The sequence below is a fragment of the Carassius carassius genome, chromosome 47 (genome assembly GCF_963082965.1).
Source record: "Carassius carassius chromosome 47, fCarCar2.1, whole genome shotgun sequence".
In the NCBI taxonomy this organism is placed as follows: Eukaryota; Metazoa; Chordata; class Actinopteri; order Cypriniformes; family Cyprinidae; genus Carassius; species Carassius carassius.
The window spans coordinates 1,757,377-1,778,860 of NC_081801.1; positions in this window are offsets into that span (position 1 = coordinate 1,757,377).

Here is a 21,484-nt window from a genome sequence, read left to right on the forward strand (position 1 = left end):
CCCTCCAGAGGAGCAGAGGGTGTGATGACCTCTTTAGATAATCTCACCTGCAAATACATACATGTCATTGGCCTGAATACTTGTTACCCAGTGTGCAAATGTGTATTTCAAATGCTTTAAAATGTTTTCATGGCATTGCATTACATTTAAAAAGTTTGCAATGATAAAGATCTAGTGTAAAGTTTAGTGTCACTTTGTGGACTGATTAAAAAGTGTAAGACTTTTTTGCTGACAGAAATGGAGGATGTGTGCATAATTCATGATGACAACAAACTTTGTAACGGAAATGCATGATGAATGTCTAGATGTATGTCGATCCTGGTGTTTTGTGATGATGTTGTTGATAAAAACAAGGGACGTTTTAATGCACGAACACACTGTTGCAGGAAACTGAATCATCAGTGTCCCAGAGTTAAGACTTGCTAGTGCTTGATTTTGCTTACAATAAACCGCAAAAATTATTCAAAGAAGTGAAATTAGTTTTGAGAAAAGCACTTGAGCAGTTTTTTTTTTCTATTTTTTTTAGAAACTTCTGAAACCAAAACGAATAGGTGGGAAGGGAAATGCATTTTAATTACATTGTCAGTAGATCATTATTTTACAGTTAATGACTTTAATAATTTCACGTGGCCCCCAAACAAATAGTGCACCCTAAAATGAAAATTTGCAAACAATATACTCCCCTTATAGGCCATCCAAGATGTAGATGAGTTTGTTTCTTCATAAGGTTTGGAGAAATGTAGCATTGCACCACTTGCTCAGCAATGGATCCTCTGCAGTGAATGGGTGCCGTCAGAATAAGATCAAATTCTGTGCAAATTATTAAAAAGTCTTCCTGTTCCTGTGCTTGTGTGTTTTTTAGAGGAACACCTCTCACAGGGGGTGTCTCTTTTTAACCGCTATGGTTATTAGACCTTCTGTGCAGCCACCACTATGGCCAGTTTTATTTTAACAGGTTTTAATGTTCAAAAGAGACCACTGTTCTGCAGGGTTTTTTTGTGGGGGGGTTTTTTTTTTTGAGCTCAGGCTGTTTTGAGAGGCAGGCTTGTAATTTGTGGTCTCAAATGGAGACCTTTGCAACCCGTTTCCTTTTGCTCATATGCAACATACATGGCAAAGATAAATATAAAGGCTTTGCCACCTCACTTCTTTGAATCCAAATTTCGCTTTAAACAAAATAGTGTAATTATTGTTTTCTCAGTAATAGAGTTGTGTTTGAAAACACAAACAACAGACATATAAATTACAGAACAAAAAAATAAATGATCCCTGATTTTACCAGGAAACTGACATTTCGCTCAGACATAAGCATTAGGATATTGTGAGGAACAGATTTGTGAGGACTTGAGGGTGTGGAAACATTTAAAACAGATTTTGCATTGAATTATTTGCTTTGCAGTATTGTTGGATAATTTTTTATTGGTAATGCACTAGTGCAATTTAAAAAGCAATAGTTATTAAAGCTATACTTTACCCAAAAATATCAACATTTATTCACCCTCATGATGTTCACAAACTGAATGGCATTCTTTCTGCCATACAACACACACAAAAAATAGATAATTCAAGAATTTTCTGGTTTAAAATATAATATAAAAATGAAATATAGCCTATATAAAATTTAATATATAATATTTAATTTATATATCTTAATAATATTAATTTTTTTAACGATTTTAAATAAATGTAATTTATTTTTAATTATATATTTAATTATATAATAATTTTTTAATATTTGAAAATTTAAGTTAAGTTACATGGGGCAATCATTGCCTAATGGTTAGAGAGTCTTTTTTATCGCAAAATCTTACATCTCACAATTTTTATGGATTTTATGCATTTTTTTTTATTATGCTTATTTTTTTGCATTAATTCATCAACTCTTTAATTTAATAATGAAGTTGAAATGGCTTGTACAACCAAGTTGATCATGTCAAATATAACGCAGCAACTGAACTTAAGTGTTTAAGTTGAAACAGGTGGAATGTATATATATTCTATATATGTTAGTCTTTTGTGCCTCATTTTTATTTCAAGTGCACTTTCCATTTTTTCTTGTGCACTAGTGTGTGTTTATGCACATGCATTAGTTTAAGACCTAATATCAACTGAAACAATTTCCATTTAAATAATTTGTTATGGATTATTTGAATTTTTAACCTAAAATCGTCAGTGACAAATACATTTAGAAGTGATGCACAATAATGCATCACAAATGAGTCACTGATCGTGTCAAATGCACTTGTTGAACAACTGATCGAATGAACAACATTCAGATAGACTTTAAATACAGCACATAAACTGATGAGCGGCACATAAATAAACGTGCTTTTATTAGTGTAACATCACCGGATCGACACAGGCTTTCTGTAGTACCTGCTTCTTCAGTAATGCATCTCATCCGTATGGATTTCTGACCTGATTTTACCCAGAATGCTTTTATTTGCATTGTGGCCCATCCAACAGGCAGCACCATTATAGAGCGGTTTCTCGACTACCAGGGCCTAATTCAGCATGCAGCATTGCAAATGACTGTCAGAGTAATGAGAGCTTGACATGGTGTGTGTGTCCTGTGTCATGCATGTGTGTGTGTGTAAGTCATGTCTCATGCTCACTGGGGCTCCTCCAGGCGACGGGGGTCTGTAAACACCTCATCAGCTGATTAGCCAGACTCAGTTCACACACACACACATTGTCATAGAAACAGGGTTGTTCATGTCCTGCTATAATAGCCAGAACACACTGTGTGTAAAATTGAGGTGCTGTACCGATCAACCTTTTATTGTAACTTCACATGCACGGTTAAAAGCTTTGACTGACCCCCACAATCCAGACAAACTTTACAGTGAGGTTTTTGTTTTTGCATAATGCAATGCATACTGTGTAGAATGTGCATATGTTGTCTATGCATGCAGAACACAGACGACCTGCTGCATTTGCTAAAATATGCAGTATACAAATTGAGCGCATTAAACAGATTACTGTATCCCACAATGCAATGCATTCGACTTGAACTTCCATTTCTATAATCTCTATACATCTAAGCAACTCTCTACTGACTCATTTACAGTTTTTTACAATCACTTTGTTACTATTTTCAGAACCTTGATGTCATTTTTCATAACTCTAGACACAAAACTCACAACCAATGATAAAAATGCACATTTTTCGAAACTCTAACCCTTTTCTCAATTGCTTGGATACAATACACATAAAACTTAGATCATTTGTTCATTCAACAAAAATCACCTGTTCAATATGACACAACTTAACATCAAAGTGCTACTATTTCAAAAGGCAATTCACACATTACATTTCAAATGAGTGTCTATTCATTTCCTTACAATGATCTAACTATCAATTGATACAACTGCTCAAAATGATAAGTAACTGTTGCATTACTCTTAGTATGGAAACTCACAAACAATCTTCCATGTTTACTGTAAATCATGAACGTTTCAAGATAACGAGATTCATTGTCACCATTTAGCGCGGAGCATGAACCAATTAGACTACAATATCCATGGATGTAGCCTAATATTTTATCATAATGCTTCATCAGACACTGTGTCTATGGCCCCAAATACTGTACCACCTTTTCAGACTATTTACAGGATTGACAGTAGTTTTGTAACCAGGCCAAATAGTGGAGGCAGAGGCAGAATTCTAACTGACCAACAAGAGCAGGCTGTGGTCGATTTGGTTGAGGCCAGAAATTATATTCGCCTAACAGAAATTCGCCAGCATATCTTGGACAATGAAGACATGTTCAACAATGTGGGATCCATACGTTTGCCAACTATTGCACGCATACTAAAAAGGCACCAGGTATCTATAAAACAACTATACCGTGTGCCTTTCGAAAGAAATGCAGACAGAGTGAAGCAAATAAGGACTGAGTATGTTCAGGTAAGTTCAGTTTCAAGATGGCTGTTGTAAAAACATTCCCAAAAATTCTACATTGTACAGTAATCTCTAAATCTCTTTCTAAAATGTACTTTCAGAGGGTGATGGAGCTGGATGCTGATGATGACCATCACAAGTTCATATATTTGGATGAGGCAGGTTTTAATCTGGCCAAGACAAGGAGGAGAGGTCAGAATTTCATTGGCCAGTGGGAAACCATCCAAGTACCTGGACAACGTGGGGCTAACATTACCATGTGTGCGGCTATGTCGGAAGATGGTGTGGTGGGTTTCAATTTCATAGCTAATTATTTTTGCTTTGATTCAAATAAACCTATGTTGTAATTGTACTGTAGTGTTTTGCATCAATATATTACAAACTTTGTTCAATGATTCCACTGTGTCTGTAGTATTCTCTCTACTACTGCAGTACTTTTACAGAGATGTATTTACTGTACATGTAGTACCATAATGAAACCTGTATCACCTATTTTGTTCTACAATATTTAATGATTGTACGAACAATGACACAGTGAAACTATCGGTTGCTTGTGTGTGGGTGATCTATAGTTATGTTTCAATGGTATTTCACAGTAAAGTTGTGTTTTGAACCAATGATTGTGCAAGTGCAATATTTCTTTAAAGATGTGAATGCGCAAGGCAATGTTTTGAACATTAGACAGCCTGTGTTACAAGTGATAACCGTTTTGAGTTTTGTGTCTAGAGTTTTGAAAAATTACATCAAGGTTCTGAAAATAGTAGCAAAGTGATTGTAAAAAACTGTATGAAAACTTATTTCTGCCACAGTATAAAAATATAAAAAGCAATTATCTTGCAAATTTTGAGTTTATATCTCACTTTTTTTTCAGAAAGGCAAGAAATGACAATTCTGATGGAAAAGGCAAAATTTTGAGATAAAAAGTTGCAATTGTTCTATGGCAGGGGGAAAAAAAACAATTTGTGAGATATAAACTCAGAATTGCAGGAAAAAGACTTAATTGTGAAGAAAATCATAATGGAAAGTAATGTTATTTACTTATTTGATGATTATGACTGAATGCCGCTCACAAAATTACACGGTTGCAATTAAAATATTTTAAAATAGAAAAATATGTAATACTGTAATAATTTCTCTGTAATAGTTTCACAAAATTACTGTTTTTTACTGTATTTTAATAGACTAATGTCAAAAACCAACCCCAAACTTTTACACTTTTTAAATTAATTTTTATTTGTTTACTTTTATATTTGAAAGTATACTATAACCAGTGTTATTTTAGTATTGAGAATCATTTGAATTAGTCTGAATTTTACATTTTTTACATTTTCATTTTACTTTTAATTTTAATAATTTTTATATATATATATATATATATATATATATATATATATATATATATATATATATATATATATATATATATATATATATATATATATACAGTACAGACCAAAAGTTTGGAAACATTACTATTTTTAATGTTTTTGAAAGAAGTTTCTTCTGCTCATCAAGCCTGCATTTATTTGATCAAAAATACAGAGAAAACAGTAAAATTTGGGAAATATTATTACAATTTAAAATAATTGTTTAAATTTATTATACTTTAAATTATCATTTATTTCTGTGATGCAAAGCTGAATTTTTAGGATCATTATCACATGATCCTTTAGAAATCATTGTAATATGATGATTCATTATCAAAGTTGGAAACAGTTCTGCTGTTTCATATTTTTTCAGAACATGTGATACTTTTTTAGGATACTTTGATGAATAAAAGGTAAAAAAAAAAATGTAATAACAATATACACTACTGGTCAGTAATTTGGGGTCAGTAATTTTTTTTTCTTTTTTTTTTTAAATAAAATCAATACTTTTATTCAGCAAGGATGTGTTAAATTGATAAAAAGTGATAGTAAAGAAAATATATTATTAGAATATATATTATTAGATTTTTCTTTTATTTTGAATAAATGCAGTTCTTTTTAACCTTTTATTGATCAAATATATTAGACAGCAGAACTGTTTCCAACACTCATAATAAATCAGAATATTAGAATGATTTCTAAATGATCATGTGATAGACTGGATGTTACACGTGACACTGAAGTGACATTGCATCACACGTGACATTGCATCACAGGAATAAATTATTTTTTTTAAGTATATTCAAATAGAAAACAGTTATTTTAAATTGTAATAATATTTCCCAAATTTTACTGTTTTTTTCTGTATTTTTGATCAAATAAATGCAGGCTTGATGAGCCGAAGAAACTTCTTTCAAAAACATTAAAAATAGTAATGTTTCCAAACTTTTGGTCTGTACTGTATATATATATAGTTTTCATTTTAGTTAACTATAATAACCCTATTCTGAACATTCCCAAAATATGCCAAAGGTTGTACATTAGTCTTGATTCGTCGTTGTAATGATTTTGGACTGGTTTAGCAATGCAAAGCATAGTTCTAGACTGGTTTACACTTAAACAACCGGTTAACGTTCACTTCAGTCCTTGTACCTGCACTCTCGTCTGTTCATTGAAATGAACTATATTTGGCACAGCTCTGGTCTTCGGTCTTCATAGTGCGGCCCCCCGTCGGCCCGTAGTGGTCATGGCTTTTCGGGGCATCGAAGGGTAACGACAGCATCCGGATACGCGAGGTCACCACCCTTCAATTGCCATGGTGTCAGTTCGGCAACCGAGGTGAAAATTAAAGATGGTGGGAGGCGTCTCGCGCCTCCTTCACCGTGTCCCAAGAGAGAGGGAGGGTGTGTGGGGGGGCGGCAGATGACAGACATCTCAAGAGCCTGATCACCTGACGAGAAAGACGGGCGATGCTTGAGCAGGGGTGCAGTGAGACACTCCCTGCTTCTTTCCTCACACTCATTAGTGAAATCTCACTATTGTTCAGGGTTAATGCATGCTGGCGACGGACGGCTGACGCTGCTGCTTTCAGTTTCTGTCTTTGACAACACAATGCATTAAGAGAAGAGTAGAAAGAAATGAAGATATAGCGTCGGGGAGGTTTTTTGTGTCATCGTTCATGCATCCTTCAGCAGGTGCTTTTCTGAGCCTTGACCGTCTGCGACACTTTCACGATTTGTCAATGGAAGGTTTTCTAGTCTAGGACTGGGAGAAGATTGTGTGTGACAGGTTTAACAGCAACGTTTTGATCGTGTTGATCATTTAGAAGCCCTGTTTGAGCATTAAATATGATACAGCAGGCTTTATAGGGTTAAATTCTTAGTACTTTTACAGTTGACTATCAACTCTGGCTCAGATGTTTTTCCTAAAATTCATTTGTAGACTCAAATGAGTCACTGCTTGTCATCCAGTAAGAGTCTAGAGCTGCTTAGTTCATCTGATGAGAAATGTTTCATTTCATATATGATAACTTGTTTGAGACTCTAGAGGAGAAACATCTGAAGAGTAGGAGATTTGTTTCTCATTTACTTTCAAGAATGTCTAGGAGAAGCAGCTGAAATATTAAAGTCTCGTGTGATTTTCCAGTCCTATGGGTGTGTGTGTGTGTGTGTGTGTGTTCTTCCCTGTGAGTCAGTGTGGTTGTCCATTCTGAATGCCGTCGGTCAAACATTATAATCTTCCTCATTTTGGTCTCTCATCAAAAAAGCCAAATAACATTTATTGCCAAACGTCTTTGTTCCACTGCTGTTTTGATAAAACAAATGTGTTTTTAAGTGCTCTTCATGCAGGCGTCCAGACTGCAGCTCAACGCTTCTTCAACACACAAGTCAGATCAGAGTCACACAGAATGTTATGAAGGATTTTGACACATCCGTGTTTACACACACACACACACACACACACACACTTGGAACATCTGCATATTCATAGGGCAGTATGGAGTGAGATTTTTTTTATTGTGAATTAATTCAAAATGTAAATCACAGATTTGGTCCAAGATTATCTTGAGTTTGATGATTCCAAATCCACACAAATTCAACTACAGTCATTTAAAAAGTAATTGAATATATAACACTTTATATACACTCAGACATAGACAGAAATTATTAATCTGAGCAAGACAAACTATTTTTACCAATCCACATAATGGCCACAAATTCAATTCATGCATTTTTAAAATTACTTTGACTTTTTAAAAAGTGATCAAAAGTGATTATTGTATTTTTTTTGTTTTTTTAGATAAAATCTTATATAATCCTATTTTTTTTTAAGGCAAACTTCACCACAGAATAAAATGAATGCATGAATGCATGTTGAATTGGATGGAAATTCTAATTAAAAAATCTCCAAAATAAATAAATACATTTTTATTATTCAATATATTTTAAATTCAGTCTCAATATTTGGTTGATGGAAATGAGAAACACATGGGAGAACTCAAACTTTTTAAAATGTTCTTTAAAGAAGTCTCTTTTGCTCACTAAGGATGCATTTATTTGATCAAAACTACTGTGAAATCTGTAAAATTATAAAAATATTATTACAGTCTAAAACTGCTTTTTTCTATTTTTGGACTATAGTTCGTTGCTGTGTTTTAAAACTGTATTTTCAGCATCATTCCTCCAGTCTTCAGTGTCACATGATCTTCAGAAATCATTCTGATATGATGATTTTACTGCTCAAGAAACATTTCTGATTATTATCAATGTTAAAAACAGTTACAATATTTTCGTGGAAACTTTGATACATTTTATATTTCAGGATTCTTTGTTGAATAGAACGTTTAAAATAATATCCTTTATTTGACATTGTTTTGTTAAATTAATAATATCTTTACTATCACTTTTAAACAATTTAATACATTCTTTCTGAACAAAAGAGTCCATTTCTTTTTTTCCGGCTATACATATATATGCTTGAGCATGTGCAGTGTGATCTTGGGAGGAGTAGAGAGAGAGAGTGAATGAGAAAGGTTGAGAGGTTAGAGTGTATGTAGAGGGTGGGGAGCGCTGGACGCCCGTGATGGCTGTGTTTCCATGCAGACGGGCCAGGCGGGTGGTTTCGGAGGAGGATGTGAAGCAGGGAGCTACACCCTTGTGCTCAGCTTTGTTGTGTGACACACACTCAGCCCACCCTAACATTCCAGCTGCTAAATGTGGAGCTCAGTACAATTGCATGTTAGCAGAGTTACAAATGAGACCAGCGGCGCAGCTGAGGACAGATAGACAGAGAGGCCTTGCAGAACTTTACCCTGGTAACGATAGCCTATAATTATTGCTAAAATCATAATGTGTATTTGATCTCTTTCAAACAGTATATGGATCTTTGTGTTAAAGGAAAAGTTCACCCAAAAATGAAAATTTGCTGAAAATGTCCTCACCCTCAGATGTAGATTGTTTCTTTATCAGATTTGGAGAAATGTAGCATTGCATCTGTTGCTCACCAATGGATGCTCTGCAGTGAATGGGTGCCGTCAGAATGAGAGTCTGTAAAAACATCACAATAATCCACAGCACTCCAGTCCATCAGGGAACATCTGGAGAAGACAAAAGCTGTATGTTTGTAAGAAATAAATCCATCAAGACATTTTAAACTTGAAACCACTGTTTTCAGCTAAAATATGAGTTCTCTATCCATTTTATTGTTTTCTTCAGTAAAAAGGTCATCTGGTCTAAATCAGGAGAGAAATCTGCACATATCAAACATTATTTACAAGCTAAAATATTTCCAAAATATATGTGGGTGGATTTTGATGTGAGAGACAACAGCAGATGGACTTTTTCACTGGAGGAAGCGATATTATGGATTATGGACTCATAATTTAGCCAGAAGCAACGTTTTGAAGTAAAAACACTTTACTGATGGATTTGTTTCTTACAAACACGCAGCTTTTTGCTTCTAAAGTCTTTGATTGATGGACTGGAGTGTTGTGGATTACTGTGATGTTTTTATCAGCTGTTTGGACTCTCATTCTGACGGCACCCATTCACTGCAGAGCATCCATGGCTGAGCAAGTGATGTGATGCTACATTTCTCCAAATCTGAGGAAGAAACAAACTCAAATGGGGGAATTATGACCAAGGTAAATGTTTTGAAGTGTGATATTGATATAGGATCCATATGTTTGCTTAACCGTGTGCTTGTTCACACTAGGAAAGAATATTTGCAGTGAAGATTTTGAATTGAATTCCTGCACAACTATGCATTCCTGTTAACATACTCACATATAGAAACACTAAATTACTCTAATGACATAAGGTTTATTGTCCCCCCGATGTTGTGCATTTAAGTCTTTTTTTTTTCAGCTTTAAATCCTCAGTTCTCCTTCACTGTCATTGCATGGCGAAGCTTGCATATCAGTGAAAAAAATGCTCCTTTTGTTCACAGACGAAAGCAAGTCACACAGATTGGAATGACACGAGAGTGAGTTCATGAAGACTATTTTTTGAGCATGTACTAAATGGATTTCATAGTGTGTTTAGTATATCGGAGCAAACAAAATCTGGACTGGATCATTTACAAGATGTAAAGAGGATTTCCTGATTGTAACACTGAAACTGTCATTTTTGTGAAGCTGCTTTGAAACGGTACGTACAGTATGCTATTGATTTGAGCACATGTGAACACTCAGGTCATGTGAGGTGGGAGTGTGTGACAGTTTATAACAACAGAACAAGAAATGCAATAAACAGAGACGGTGTGTGACTTCAGAGAAGACAACTATACCACAAACATGCAGTAACACGGGTCAGGGTCACGCTTTATGGCACATTAGGGTTGGGCTAAATGAAGATCAAGTGTCTGTGCACTCAGAAAGCACGGTACAAAAGCTTACACTGTGGCGCTACCTTTTGAAAAGGTACACTTTTGTACCTTATTTACTCTAAAAGTGTGCATGTATGAGTACCTAAAGTGTACATATTAGTACTTACTTAGATGGTATTTGTTCATTTTGAAAGGGTATTACCCCAGTGGCAGCTTTTGTGCCTTTTTTCTGAGAACATATAGTGTGTACTGTATATACAGTATATGCTCACCAAGGCTAGTCTGGTCATACATGTTATTTGTTCAGCTGTAGAGTCTAGCATGAACATTTAACACAGCCCAACCAAACTGAGTCACTGCATCTTGGTCATTTGATTTTTAAATAACTTTTCCCAAAAACCCACCCACCCGCACATACACACACCCATGCCAGAGCTTGTAGACAAACTCATTAAGAGACCACGGCTATCATACTCACACACACCCTTCTCATGGCACACCACACTGTGGTCCTCAGCATCTGCCTGCTGACACACACAAACACACACACACACACACACACACACATGGCCCCTCCACCCAAACACTCAAACAAATACAGCACCCACCCTCAACGCTTCCTCAAAAAGAGTCTGGCCACAAACTCAGGTTCAAACACACTCAAAACCCTCTTTGATCAACAGACCGATCGACCATGAACACACACACACACACACACACACACAGAGGCACGCTGTGGTTTAGGGTCTGAGGTTTTTATTTTAAGTCCGTTGAACCCTTCAGGTGTTCAGTGATGTGAAGACACCCTTTACAGACCCAAAAATGATTTGATGTTTAATGATGATTAAATGTAATTGCAAAAGCAAATATTTATAGTTAATTTTATGAACAGAATCATACAGTATTTAAAATTCTACCTCATCGTTTTATTTAATTATTTTTTTCTAAGTCAAATCATTACTATGATCTATAGATGATAGTATTCGTACATGTGTTTTCATTTTAATTAATTAATAATCTTAGTATTGCAGTATCTCGTTTTATAATAGGATAAATGATCTGCTGTTTTAATTTAATGGGGCTCATTATGGGGAATAATGAGTACAAAACCTATAATGTAATTGTAAAACTGAATGTCCTTGCATAAGATACAAAAAAACAATGTAAAACAAATGTTCATTGTTAATGTTATGAACTACATAATATTTAATATTTCACCTCAACATTAAAATAAATTTTGCATATATCTTCAATGTTTTACCTTTAATGTATTTCCAGTGCAGTATTCTTTTGAATTGTATTACATTAATAATCAGCATCCTTGAGCATGACTACAAAATCTGCTAAAATTTTAACTGTAAAACTGAATGTCATTGCATAAAAAGTAAATGTTTATGGTTAATGCTACATATAACATAATATTTCATATTTCACCACAGTGTTAAAAAAAGAATTTTGCATATATTTTACAAATTTAGAACAGATAGGTTTTTATTATTATTTAGTTATCCAATATTCTATAGATCATAATAGTATTTTAAACTTCCTTTAATGTATTTTCATTTAATCAAAAAAATTAAATAAATATATAAATAAATGTAATAAATGAAAAATAATAATAGTTATAATATTTGTATTATAGATTTCTTTTCTATAATAAACTTTTTTTTTTTTTTTTGCTGTGTTACATTAATGAGGATCATCATTGAAAATAAGTCTGCTAAATAAGAAACAAAGTCTGCTAAAATGTAATTGTAAAACCATTCTCGCGTAAACTGTTGCATTGAACTGAACACAGCAATTAAAGTGGATTTACAAACTATTTTTCACAGATTTTTTCATCTATAGTTTTAGGAATGAGGCTCATTTTATAACCCCTTTTTTATTTTGAGTTTGTGTAAAGCAGGAATCCAAGGCATGTTTTGTGACCAACTGTAAAAAGACGTTTGTATGTAAGTCACTCCACCTGCTATGCTCAGTATTTTGGAGAGCTAAATGATCTCCCTCCCTCGGAAATCCACTGTGATTTACTTACAGTAAATATGCAATTACTGTAAATAGTTTGGACGATGCTTACATCCTCCAAACCCAGTCATGATGACGAAGGAACGCCAGATTCAAAAGCTTTGGCTCTGCCCAAAACCCCCACAGAAAGCAAGGTTGCAGTCACACCATGCAGTGTTTGATGCTGGGGTGATATGTGCAGGATTCCAGTCCGTTCGGGGGCAGGAAAGGAGAGCAGGGGTTTGGTCTAATTAAACATTAGGTTGGTAAAGCCGTTAGTCTTTATGTGGGTTCGGTTTCTGGCGAGTTTTAGCGAGAGCCGGTGTATCCAGTGAGACTTGATTTAATTTTACGCCCCTCTGACACAACAGGGCATGTTTTTAAGACACGAGCACAGGCTGTGGGGTGACTCTTCTCCGACTGGGACACAGTCTGGTTTAACCATCACTGTGCATTAAATGTTTGGTTTATTTCCGCCTTTAGCCTGATATTGATCCGGTGGGTTGATAACTAGTCTAATTTATATACAAAAACCTGGTTGATTTAAAATTCGTGGTTTGAAACCTACAGTAGAGCCACCCACTGAAGCAAATCATGACTAAAATCAGAGCACAGCTGATCAACGTCTAGAGAAGCACTGTATGATTAAGATGGGTGTGCAATTTAAACTGATAAGTAGAGATTGTCTTTGACCTGTCTTTTTTTTTTTTTGGATTGCGCTTGTCGTTTTATGGGTTTGGCTGCTCTTCTGATTTAATTAATCTGTCTCCACCTTTTATAAACTCCAATAGCATCATAATTAATCATCAGGGTGTGGGAATAGTGTTTTACATTTGATTCTTATTCACAAGCCTGCTCTAATTGTTGCCTCTTTGCTGTAAATTGCTTTAGTATAAGGGTTTGTTCACACAATGGTCACAAAAAATATGTCTTATACTAAAAAAATGTAATGAATATCCATGCATTAGACCAAGCGTCTGTATCTGATTAAATGCTGCAGGATCATTTCTCTACATTGGAATCACATTTCTTAATCTCGTTTAAATCAGATTTTATGTGCAGTATGAAGTCAATTTGGCTTATTTTGTTTATGAAATGTTTCTTTATCTACCATTCATTAGTTTTGGGGTCAGAAAGACTTTTTTTAAAGAAATCAATATTTTTATTAATCAAGGCTGTGTTAAATTGATCAAAAGCAACAGTAAAGACATTAATAATGATCCAAAAGATTTGCTGTTCTTTTGAACTTTAAATACATCAAAGAATCCTGTAAAAGGAAATGTATCACGGTTTTCACAAACATATTTGGTAGCACAACATTAATAATAATGAGAAATGTTTCTTGAGCAGTAAATCATCAAACTATTCTGATTTCTGAAGATCATGTGACACTGAAGACTGGAGCAATGATGCTGAAAATACAGCTGCGCATCACAGAATTAAATTACACTTTAACAGATATTCACATAGAAAACAGCTATATTGAATTGTAATAATATTACAGAATATACATTTTTTTGCTATATTTTTGATCAAATAAATGCAAGCAGAAGAGATTTTTCCTTCTGCCAGGACATAGTAGAAATATTGCTTTTACATATTTATTTTAATATTTTTCGTTTGTATGAAGTATTGGTCTGAGGATTGTTATAATTGTCAGTTATGGCTATTTAAAAAAAAATAATGGCAGGTAATTTTTTAACTCATGTCTGAAGAATCAAGAATCGTCCAAATAGTTTATTTGTGTCTCATTTTAAGTTATTCTGAAAATTGTCACATTATTGTTATTTGAATCTGTAAATGTAAAACACAAAATAAATTTAGTGTCATTGCCAGTCATTCTTGTCTGGCAAATAACTTAAAAATGAAGCAGCAGATTGTTTCTGCTTTCACAATACAAAAAAGTAACGAAATGAGTTAATGTGTTTAACAAATAAGACACATGGGTCGCTGAGACAGGGGGACAGTTTGTGGAAATCTGGTCATTTTAACATATAAAGTTGATGAGAGGATCCTCTGGCTGAGAATAGCAGAGACGTGGAGGTTTAAAGACTGTCTGCACACACACACACACACACACAGAAAATGTGCCAATCTGTGCTTAATAAGGTGTCCAGACAGAAACTGTAATAGAAAACAGCAATAAAATGTGACTGTCCGACCGAGTGTGATATTCAAACGAGCATCGGCCTCTCAGGAATGCTCATTAAAGAAGAAATTAACCAGAAGCAGAGTTCATTTAACATCTGTGACACATCTCTCACACAAAACCTCAACGTGTTTAAGGACTTGGTTTATGAAACATTAGTAATATTCAAATTCAGAAAGAAAGAAATGTTAGATACTTATCAAGAACCATACTTTTTAGTGTAGATTTTTTTTTTCTTAGCTATTAATAAAGATCTTCATGCTTTATTGGTTCTTCTGATCAGTGTTTGGTTTATGAAATATTAATATTACAAATCTATCAATGAATCAATACATTGGCTTCTTATCCAGAACGATATTTTGTTGTATATATATATATATATATATATATATATATATATAGATCAATAAAGTTTGTGTTATGATTTGTAATGTTTTAAAGATTCTTCATATAAGTGTTTGGTTTATGAAATATTAATAATTTTGAACAGGACAAAATCAGAAAAAGAAAATACAAATTGTTATGTATGAAAAATTATTCATTAAAATTGGAAAATCCAAAGTTTCTTATCAAGAACCATATTTAGCTTCTTTTTTTTTTTTTTTTTTCTTTGGAGATTAAAACAGTTCTTGATGTTTGAAAGATTCTTCAGATCAGTGTTTTGGTTTCTGGGTTTTGAAAATATAGTTTACTTTTCTCTAGTTTTTTAGGAAACCATATATATGGTTATTAAAGAATAAAAATGTAAACTGTTCTCTTGTAGCACTTTGACTCCAAAAAAATCTGTTTTTTAGAATGTGTTTATGAAAACTTCTTTTTCTGCACGTACATAACTGAATCTGAGACTTCAACTATGGGAACTGTGTATTAAGGAGCAGTGTCTCTCTGTGTCTGTCTGTCTCTCTCACCCTCCCTCTCCTGTACCTGACACCTTCTACGTCCTCCATGAACCTCTCTCATCGGCCCATCTGCCCCCTTACCACCTCTCCCACACTCTTCCAGCTCACCCACCTACTCAACGGGTGCTCACACACTCAGAGCCCAGAGCCCGACGCCGCAGCAGGGGGTCTGACGCAGTACCGCCGACCACCAACAGGGGACAACTTGGATGCATCAGAAAACTGAAAAATGCTGCCTTCGGAGGATGCATTCCACAGTTGGAAGGCATCAAGGCACGTCCGAATTCAATGTCAGCTTCAGTTCCTGTCTCCTGAGATGCCTTCATCTGGCCGGCTCCTGAAGGCAGCATAGATGTATCCTTCGCAGCTTTTGATATCCCACAATCCTATGCGTTCCATTCTGTGACAGTTAAGCCAAAAAAAAAAAAAAGATGGAGTCTGAAAGCTGCAGTTTGTGGTCAGTTTGTGTGTAAATGTATATTTCTAGCGAGAAATTTATATTGCAGTAATGAAATATACAGTTAGTTATCACCAAAGCTCTCTATATTTCGCTGTAGATCATTTAACTGTTACTCTGCCTCAGAAGCATAGGCGGAAATCGCGCGCGCGGGGGGGGGGGGGTAAAATATAATTGAAATATGTGTATTGTAAATAATATAATGATTTATAGTTAAACTAATTGTGTAAGTAGTAAAACAATACAAATGCAAACTGAGCAACAACAAAAAAAGTTTTAAATATCTCGAGTTCCCCCTGCTTTGCCCCACAGTGCTTTGGTCCACTGCCTGCTCCCCTACCTCACCACCACCGACACACACACAGTCCGGTGCAAGAAAACAACAGTTTCAGTCGTTGTGGAACTCCATAAGTCTAGCTTACTTTATTCACACACACACACACACACACACACACACACACACACACACACGGCAAAAGTCTGTCCCCACCTGCTGGCTAAAGAGCCAAACACACACTGAGTGAGGATTTGTGTGTTTGAAACACCTACTAATCTTCAATTATGTTTAAATGTTCAGCCGTTTAAGCTCAACTCCGTCTGTCAATCATCTCTCTGGAGCTGGATGCGACATGCTGGTGTGTGTAGAAAAAACTCAGCTGCATTTTTAAATAGGGTGTTGCTATGCAGGTGCTAAGGTGTTCACATATGTGGTCATCAGGTTACTTTTGACTGGCCATTGGGCTTGCATTCTTACGCAAACCTGGCAACCCTGGTGACGGTTCATCTGGATGTCATTCAGATCTACAGACAAGAGAGTGATGCTGTGGTGAGCAGGTGTGGAAGTGGCTGAACGCAGGGCCTGATGTTGTTTATGTCTGGGAGGGGGACGTGGAGCAGAAGGAAGGGAGGTGGCCGTCCTGCATAATTCCACGTTTCAGTTTTTAAACGCAGGCCACAGCCTCACAGAAATATCATCACGCCGGCTCTCCCTCGCTAATTACTGCCTTGCATACCCTCCACTGACTCTGCTCGCTCGCTCTGGACAGGGCTGCAGTATTCACAGAGGAAAACAAACGCAAAACAGTCTTTACATCAACCCACTGGTGTTGTGTCTGGAGAACGGGGCCGTTTTCGGGTGATACGAGGAAATGTGGAATAAAGGATGGATGGGTCATTCCTTTTGTTTGAGCTCTGTAAACTTCAAAAACCTATTACATGTATATATTTATAGCAGATTTCAGGTTTATTGATTATAATTTGGTTATTTAGATACTATCAAGAAAATAAACAGGATGGAAATAAAGAGCTAAAGTTATCTTACACAGGATTTCAGTTTTTTCATTTTATATATTTTTAAGTCTCGTTAATTTGTCACTTTTGTAATATTTCTTATATGTGCTTTATATGTAACTACAAGTTGAAACATTTTATAAATAAGTAAATGATTATAAATAAATTATTTGAAAACGATTATAAAACTGAAATCATTGCAATTCTCATTTATTTAGTGTACGTTGAAGTACTAAAATAACAAAAATTATATATATACTGTATATATATATATATATACATATTCATATATATTATATATATTATATTATATTATATATATATATATATATACTTCTATCTTCTTTCTCTGCTAATGTCTCCACTGCTAAAATGACATACTACCATAACAAAATTAACAATTCTTCTAACTCTCGCATGCTTTTTAGAACATTTTCCTCAATTCTTTGTCCTCCTCCTCCCCCTCCTGCTTCATCTCTAATAGCTGACGACTTTGCAACGTTTTTCATTAATAAAATTAAACACATTAGTGCACAATTTTCCACACCACAATCAGTCAAGCTCATATCACTAGCAAACTTACACTCATTTACATCCTTCTCTTCACTCTCTGAGGCAGAAGTCTCAAAACTCATCCTTTCTAATCACCCTACTACTTGCCCACTTGATCCTATTCCATCTCATCTCCTTCAAGGAATTTCTCCTGCAGTTGTACCTGCACTCACTCACATCATCAACACATCCCTCCACACTGGTGTTTTGGTGGTGGATTTGCAGCACTTGTGTTGTCAAACTAATGAAGATGTTTTCTTCATTTGCTGATGTTTTTTTCAATTTGCATGTGTTTTCTTAAGTTGCAGCGTGTTGAGCTATCTCGGCCAACGAAGAAAACTCTAAAATAAAAATCTAAAAGTAAAATATAATTAAAAAATTAACACTATATAAATGACACTATAATAACTGGTTAATTAAGTTGTATTATTTTTTTATTGAAGGGTTATTGTCATTAACTGAAACCATAAAAAAATTACTTGCCTGAAATTAAAGAAACGTTAATCAAATAAAATATTATTTTTTTTAAATTTCAGCTAGATGTTCCTCATTTTCTTTAAGTTGAAATAATAAAAGAACTAAACTAAATAAAACAACAGTAAATAGACATATCTATTTTTAATGCACAGAAATGCCAAAGACACACAAGAAAATTATAAACCATTTGAACTGAAAGTATAAAAATATGAAAGTATAAAAAATAAAATCTAATTTAAAATATTAACGAATAGTATATCAATGGTCCTAAATACCTGGTTTAATGCAATGTTTTGGTTGCAATGGCAAATTATTAAGTTGTTTTTTATAATTGTCATGCAGCAAATAGTAATTGAATGAAAAGAGGAAAACAGGTATGAGTGAGTAACAACCAAACAACAAACTTAAACTTGCAGAATTATCTCGATGCTGCTGATCTTTGGCATCATGGAGTCTCTCAGGAGGAAAAGGAGATTTTGAGGTGCTCTCACAGAATGGAGGCCGGTGTGTGTGGAGGCCTGCGCTGGTGACAGGTTGTCCAGGTCGGGCGAGAGATGGAGTGATAGAAAGGATGGAGGAAGAGTCTGCAGGAAGATAGATCACACCAGGAAGATTAATTAGTCTCTGACAGTGACAGCTAAAGTGTTATTGCCATCTGGAGAGTGTGGAACTTCAGGAGACTTCTGAGTGTCAGTGTGTGTGTGTGTGTAAGACATGAGCTTGGCAGTGATGTTATTGATGAATACAGTTCTCGCCAAAATGGCCAGGCGACTGAAAGGTGTCGAATAAGGACATCACATACAATGACCTTCACAAACATAGTGATAATTGTGTGTGTGTGCGTGTGAACATGTGTTTTTGGCATGTAAAGGGAGGCGACTTTTCACTTGTCTTTTTAAATCTTCTCAGAATATGTAATAGTCAGAGAAGCGCCATATTTAATTTCTGACCGGAATGAAAACGAGGCTGTGAGGGACTAAAGTACAGAGCGCTCAGTTGAACTGTTCAGGGTTGCCAAAAAGGTTTGATATATTGCATAAATTGTATTTTATATTGAGATCTGATAAAACTACACTAGATGTTAGGTTTTGTGAAGGGGGCCAATAGTAGGGAACCTTTGAGCTGTGTTTGTTATCACTACCATATAGTGGTTTTAAAATTTGCATAACAATGACAATATATATATATACTTTGGATATGGGAACATCGTATTTCGAGTTTTGATATTTGGTATATGGTCATTGGGTTATTTTTTGGCTATTTATATTCAGTCATTGGGCTAGTTTTTGTAATGTTGTTTAGTATACGAAAAAAACTATAAATACTGTAAGTCTTTTCTTCACAGCCTCGTATTCATTCGCGTTATATTCAGTATGGTGTCTGACTAAATGCTCAAATAACCCAACAGGGCCCAGGACGAGAAAACGGAACTATAACAAAGTAGGCCAAGATCAATACAATGCCAAACCCTAAAACAAAAATCCACATTTTCAATGCAACGCAACAAATAACATGTTCAGATGTTTTTTTGCTACGACCATTATGAGGTTTTGTCTTCATCGCAAATTAAAGAAGTTATTTTTCTAGTTAAATAGTCCAAATGCCAAGTACAAACCACGTGTCTTTAACTGATTATGCACAAGAGGGCGATAGTGAACAGACAAAGATCCACAGAGAGCTGAATGCGGCAGAGGAGATTTATGACCACTAGGGGGCAGCACAAAACAAAAGATTGATATTTGATGACTGCACTGATGCACTTTTATATGCCATCTTATTTTGGACTTAATACTCTCTCTCTCTCTCTCTCTCTCTCTCTCTCTCTCTCTCTCTGTCTGTCTCTCTCTCTCTCTCTCTGTCTGTCTCTCTCTCTCTCTCTCTCTCTCACTCTCTCTCTCACACACTAATACCTAATTTTTTTCTCCTTTGAAACTAGATTGCCCTGGTTTTCCAGTAATTTTTTTGGGCAATTAACCTTGATAATACTGTGATATTATTGTCCAAAAATCGAGTATCATGAAAATTCCATGGTAAATACATTTTAGTACTATGGTGTATATCAACAGGTTGCTTTTTATGTTAGACATCATTCACAGGTGATTTATAGATTAATACATTTTATTATTTTAAATTATTAAATACTTTTTAAGTATTTGTATGACCTTTTTACAAACAATATTTCCAAAGCAATAAAAAAAGGACAATAACAAAAGCAAACAAGCAAACTCACATGTAAATAAATACATTTTATTTCGTTTATTTCTTAAATAAATACTTTATCAGCATTTCCAATGCATCAATACAAATAAAATAAAATAAATACATTTTGGTAACATACATCAAACTTACATGGTATAAATTTTTTTGACAATTGTTTTCTTTTTGTTTATATATATATATATATATATATATATCAATATATATCAATATATTGATATTGGGGAAGTCTATTGGGGAAGTCGTGGCCTGGTGGTTAGAGAATCGGACTCCCAATCGAAGGGTTGTGAGTTTGAGTCCTGGGCCGGCAGGAATTGTGGGTGGGGGGAGTGCATGTACAGTTCTCTCTCTACCTTCAATACCACGACTTAGGTGTCCTTGAGCAAGGCATCGAACCCCCAACTACTCTCCGGGCGCCGCAGCATAAATGGCTCCCCACTGCTCTGTGTGTGTGTTCACTGCTCTGTGTGTGTGCACTTCGGATGGGTTAAATGCAGAGCACAAATTCTGAGTATGGGTCACAATACTTGGCCGAATGTCACTTCACTATATATATATATATATATATTGATAGATAAATGCATTTCATTTTATTTTATTAAAAGTACTTTATTGGCTTTTGTTTTAACAAACAACAGCCTATTTCCAGAGCACCAGTACAAATATAAAATAAACTGAATAGAAAATTAAGTCAAGTCAAGTCAAGTCTGCTTTATTGCCAATTTCCACATGTACAGTACATACAGAGAATCGAAATTGCGTTACTCTCAGACCCCGGTGCACACAGATAACATTACATTAAAGCCTAAAAATCTAGATCAAATATAAAATGTAGATACCACTA